General features: G+C 42.2%; 1 protein-coding gene across 18 annotated transcripts in view; it reads right to left on the bottom strand.

Moving 5' to 3' along the window:
- The window catches only part of Phf21a (PHD finger protein 21A), a 183,377-nt gene that overhangs the window by 54,209 nt on the left and 123,168 nt on the right, over window positions 1–6,000 (bottom strand). The gene's annotated exons all lie outside the window — the stretch shown is intronic.

The following is a 6,000-nucleotide window of genomic DNA, read 5'->3' as shown; positions in this document are numbered from 1 at the left end:
CCTCAAACTCAGAAATTCGCCTGCCTCTGCCTCCCAAGTGCTGGGATTAAAGGCGTATGCCACCACTGTCCCACTCAATATTAATTTTTAAGTGATTAGATTTTTTTAAAAAAATTATTATGTTCACTTATTTAACACGTGTGTGGCTGGGTATATACAGCATAATGCATGTCATAGTTACTGTTCTACTGCTGAGAGACACCATGACCAAAGAAGCAATTTACAATGAAAGGTATTTAATTGGAAGTTTGCTTACATTTTCAGAGGGTCAGTCCACAACCATCATGGTTGGGAGCATGGTGGCAAGAAGGCAGGTCTGGTGCTGGAGCAGTAGCTGAGAGTTTAGTTTACATCTTATTGGCAAGATGAAGGCAGGGGGTGGGGGAGGAGAGAGGGAGACAGACAGGCAGACAGATAGACAGACAGACAGACTCAGTCTTCAAAGTGGCACACCTTCTCCAAGAAGTCCACACCCACACCAACATGTCCACAACTCCTAGTCCATCCCAAACAGTCCATCAACTGGGAACCAAGCATTCAAATCTTTGTAGGTCATTCATTTTCACACCAGGCCAGTGCTTATGTAGAGGTCAGCAGACAATCTGCAGGAATACAATTTCTCATTCCACTACGTGGATTCAGGGGTAGGACTCAGATCTTCAGAGTTGGTGGCTAATATCTTCACCCACTGGTCAGATTTGCTGTCATTGCCATTTTAAATTATAAGCAAAACAATATAGTATCAAGAGAGTGACTGCTACTTAGTGTCTTTTTATCTTGGAAACTGAACACATTATAAAACATATATTTGTGTTGAAATGTGACCCAAGATAGCTTGTATCTCTATGGTAGTTCACAAAACATAAAAAATAATATTGAATTTAAACATGAACTGACCCAGAAGAGACTTCAGACACAGTAATGAGGATAGCAGAAGAACATTATTAGTAAAAACCATTCACAATCTGCAGAGTTTAGCTTTGTGCTACATAAGAAAGCACCTGTTCCTTATGTTTGTCCTATGATGAGCTGTGACATGGAAGTTATTAGTTTGCTCCAGTTCAGCAAGAAGCTTGTCTCTCTCTAACTAGCTATTTATACAGCACTACTACACATACTATCAGCTTGTCACTCCAAATCCCATAGATATACTCCCCCAACTTAAAAGGCACCATTGCATTGTTAATGTCAGAGTTGTGGTGTACACTACTCAAAGTGCCTCATTCCTCTGCCCTAAAGCTGCTGCCCATTTCCTCACAAAAGAACTATGATTTGAGATGGTTACACAGTAGCTGTCCTGGAAAGCTGGATATAAAAATACAATTTAAGTACAGTGATGACTTGCTGGGTGTGGTAATGTAAGCTTTCATCTCAGTAGTTGGGAGGCAGAAGGAAGTAGGACAACCAGAGCTACAGAAAGACTGGAAAAACAAAATGAATAAAGCAAAGCACAGTGATGATCTTAAAACTAGAAGGGGAACAAAAGCAAGCCCCTATCACTTTAAGGATTCCTAGTCAGATGAAACATTGCCTATTCCTGGGACATCACTTGAGAAAATAAAAGAAGTTCCCCTTTCACAGAAATACTGGACAAAATGACATGAAGAAAGAGGTAACTAAATGATCAAGTTTAAGCAGAATACATCTACAAACTTATAGATGGAACATTTCCCAAGCTGACACCACCTTTCAACAAAGTTCAGTTCTAAAGTTTCTCTTGAGAAAAAAAAAAGATAGCAGTATTAGATGTGAACCATGTCCAGCAGTAAACATCTTACAGAAAACAGGCCTGAGTGAAATGAATGTCTTTTTTTTTTTTTAAAGATTTATTTATTTATTATATGTAAGAACACTGTAGCTGTCTTCAGACCCACCTGAAGAGGGCATCAGATCTCATTACGGGTGGTTGTGAGCCACCATGTGGTTGCTGGGATTTGAACTCATGACTTTCCAAAGAACAGTCAGTGCTCTTCCCCACTGAGCCATCTCACCAGCCCGAATGTCTTTCTTGATGTTTAACAAAAGTAACTCTTAAAATCTCTAAACATGGGGTCTGGAGAGATGGCTCAGCAGTTAAGAGCACTCTTCCAGAGTTAAGACTGCTTTTCCAGAGGTTCTGTGTTCAATTCTCAGCAATCACATAGTGGCTCACAACCATCTGTAATGGGATCTAATGTCCTCTTCTGGTGTATCTGAAGACAGCTACAGTGTACTTATATACATAAAATAATTCTTTAAAAACAAAGGCAAACAAACAAACAAACAAAACCCCCAAAACACCTCTAAAAACGGAAACTTTTAACTGGAAAGTATTTTAACAAAAGTGATCATGAACAAGTTAGTCTGATAGTAAAAAAGGGACTAAAATAGGGAACCCCTACTTTGAAAACCTATTTTGCATTAAACTCCACCAACCTAACCCACTGAAATTTTTCTGACGAGATTCTCTGGGGCTGGTAGGAGTTGGGTAGCATCCAAGAAGAAGGACAAAATGTATAGTGGTATGGGGCTCTGGGCCACAGGGGAACATCATCTTTTTTGGTCATCTATCTCCAGATGCAGGGAAGTACTGGGAAGCAGAGTCAGACTCTGGGAGTCGACGAGAAAACAGTAACCTACACAGTAAGGTGAAGGAGTAGAGCAGGCGAGGAGCCAGAGGTGCAGTAATGGGGAAAGGTCTGCCAGAGACAAGAAGCAGATGCTTTAGAGAAGGTTCTGGAATATACTACATCAATGATGCCCGTGACAAAGTAATGTCCTACTATGTAAATAGTTTCATAAAAAAAAATGGTCTCAATTTGAAATTTCCCAAAAGGCCCAAGTTTTTGCTTTTGTTTGAGAGGGTCTTACTGTGCGCCCCTAACTGGCCTGCAGTTCCCTCTTTAGATCAGGCTGGCATGGAGCTCAGAGACCCAGCTGCCTCTGCCTCACATGTGCGTGTTTGAATTAAAGGTGTGCACCACTATGCCAGGCTTAATTATGGTTCAGGTTTTGAATGCTTACTTTCCAGCTTCTGGTACTATTTTGAAGGCTGTAAGGTCTTTCGGTGGGCATCTTTCTCAACTGCTTTTCACATATTTATTTCATATGTGTGTGTTGTGGAGAGGTGGAAGTTAAGGAAAACTTGTAGGAGCTGGTTCTCTTTTTTCATTATGTGGGTGTGGGGATTAAACTCCAGTTGCCAGGCTTGGCAGCAGTCACCTTTACCTACTGAGCCATCTTTGGACCCTTCACTAAATCAGGGTCTCTCATTAAACCAGAAGCTCACAGACTGTCAGACAGCATATCCCAGGGATCCTTTTGTCCCTGCCTCACCAGCACTGAGATGACAGACATGTGCTGCCATGTTGGATTTGTGTGGGTGCTGAGGATAGAAATTCATGTTTGCATGAAAAGCATTTAACTAACTGAGCTAGCTCCCAGCCCCCAGCAGAGGCAGGCTACTAAAAGTTACAGTCACTCTGGCTCTAAAAGTTTGTCCTCTGCCCACTAGTCTGTCACCATATGAGGAATTTCTACCTCACACTCCTGCAGCTAGTAACTCCACCCTGTCTTCCTGGCTATTTTGGACTGTTCACCCTAAAACTTTGAGCCAAATAAACCCTTCCTCCCCTAAGTTGTTTTCATCAAATATTTTGGTCACAATAAGGTAAAAGTGTTTGTGTGTGTGTGTGTGTGTGTGTGTGTGTGTGTGTGTGTGTGTAAAATATACTTCTTATAAACAGTTCTGAGTAGTTGGAAGGGCTAGAGATGTTCTCAAAGAAACTGGACAGAGCTGGTCTCTCCATATCCTGACACGCGAGAAAGAATACTGTACTTCTGTCACTTGAGGCACTTTGGCAGCAGAGCAGGGACACACACTGGATGGAGCTAACCCAACAAGAATGATTTGTTTCCCCATCTATGGGATATAACAACAATTCCGAGAGTCTGTTGCTAACTTTCCAAACTCAAACAAACAAAAAAAAGGCTTCAATGCTGGAACAATGACTTCAGGTTAATAAGCAGGATGGACACTGGCAATATTAGGACTGGGAAACACTGGGCTCCAGTGGATTTTTAAAGAAATAAATCACTGGAAGCTTTACTTAACAGCCACTAGCATGAAGCTGGACATAATTTTGTTGTTGTTGATTTTTGAGACAGGGTCTCTCTACAGAGCCCTGGTTGTCCTGGAACTCACTATGTAGACCAGGTTGGCCTTGAATTCACAGAGAACTACCTGCATCTGCTTCCTTAGTGCTGGGACTAAAGTGTGCCATCACACTGGGCCTTTATCATTATCAGATTTATCTTATTGCCATAAAAACTATATAGATGTGTCCTTCCTTTCTACCTTCCATCCTTCCTTCCTTCCTTCAAAACAGAGTGTGGATAATCAAAACCACATGCATGTGCAGAGTGGCTAGGGTATATAATACTATAAACCACACAAACAGGTTTTAAACTTCCCTGCTTTCATAACTGCTCCTCTGAGGACCCTGCTGCCCCTTCCCCTACTCGGGTAGGTCCAGAGCTAGGTCAGTAGGACTGCTGCGAGAGTGATACAGCCATCATTTGTGTGCACCCTCCACAGGCATGTATGTATGTGTGTATGTGTGTATGTATGTATGTATGTAAGTATGCATGCATGTATGTATGTATGCATGCATGCATGCACGTATGTGATGCTGGGTTTACTCATCTCAGGAGGCAGCACAGCCTAGCCAAGAGTGCTATGTTTCAGGCTTTGCAGGAACAAGATGTCAGGGTGTTGTTGAACACCCTTCCCAAACGCCTTATTTCAATTCTATGCTGAGCTGGCAAAAGCACTCTATCAACTCTGCAGCCCAGCACTGCTTAGCTCACTCTTTATATGTTCTAATGGCAGGGCAATTTCACAACATGGCCTGGTAGTATGATCCTAGCAACACAGATCTGTCTAAGTCATCTAACCCTTGGACATCACCTGCTCTTTCTCTATTCTTGCCCTGTGTCATTGCATTTTCCCTATTAAACATTTTTCCCATAATATTTTCAACTAAAGGACATTAGGATGTAACTCTGTCTTGAACTCACAGAAATGCACATAATCTCAGAATTACATAGGGATGGGAGAGGGACCTTGCTCAGACACTACCTGAGCTCTCTACATCTGCTCATAGTGCTGAAAGTGACAAGAGATGACCATCTGCACACCCTTCAAAGAACCTAAGGCTGGGGGTACCAGTGTAGCTCAGTGCTAGGACAATTGCCCAGCATGATCAATACAATGTGTCCACTCCAGGTGTTTTTAAGGATGGTCTGGGGCAGGTGAGACAGACTACTTGGAGGGCAGAGCAAGACTATCTGTTGTCTCATAGTTCACTGAGACAGACTCACTTGTGTGCAGGCTGTCAGCTCTGCCACTAGTCAGAGAGGGAAGAAAGCTCCTTTAGGAAAAGAAAATGGAACAAATTGAGTGGAAATGAAGAAGAGACACAGAAGTACAATGTTTAACAAGCAGCTCTTCTTGTGGTTGAAGGTGCTCCTGTCCTAAGCAGGGTTCCTGCCCAGGGTGCATACCTATACTTCACAGGATGCTTGTGTATGTGACAGTTATACTTGTCATAATTTTAGATGGTTAAACCTCTGCTCCAGAGTATACAGAAGATCAGAGCACTTGTCACTTGTGGTGCAGGTAGAGAGAGATAGAGTAGGTGAGCAGTTCGTTTTTCTTTATAATTACACCCCATTAACCTTCCGCATGAGAGCTCTCCTGTGATTTCAGACCAGCAGCACCAACTGGCTGCATTTGATAAGGCTCTACCAAGTCTGCAAGAACAGTGCAGCAACAAAAGGAATACTTTAATGCTGCAGACTTAAGCAGAAGCTGTGTGCAGCGCTGTTACTGGCTAACAAATTCAGTTGAAGCAAAGACAAACCAAAACCAGAAAGCTGGAATGATGGGAACTGATTTAAACAGATGTGATCTAAAGATCTTCTGATAGTCTTCACAGTATTAAAACAATTACTTCAGTG

This window comes from Mastomys coucha, unplaced genomic scaffold (genome assembly GCF_008632895.1).
Source record: "Mastomys coucha isolate ucsf_1 unplaced genomic scaffold, UCSF_Mcou_1 pScaffold15, whole genome shotgun sequence".
In the NCBI taxonomy this organism is placed as follows: domain Eukaryota; kingdom Metazoa; phylum Chordata; class Mammalia; order Rodentia; family Muridae; genus Mastomys; species Mastomys coucha.
The sequence above is the reverse complement of the archived record's forward strand: the minus strand, read 5'-3'. Positions and strand labels throughout refer to the sequence as shown.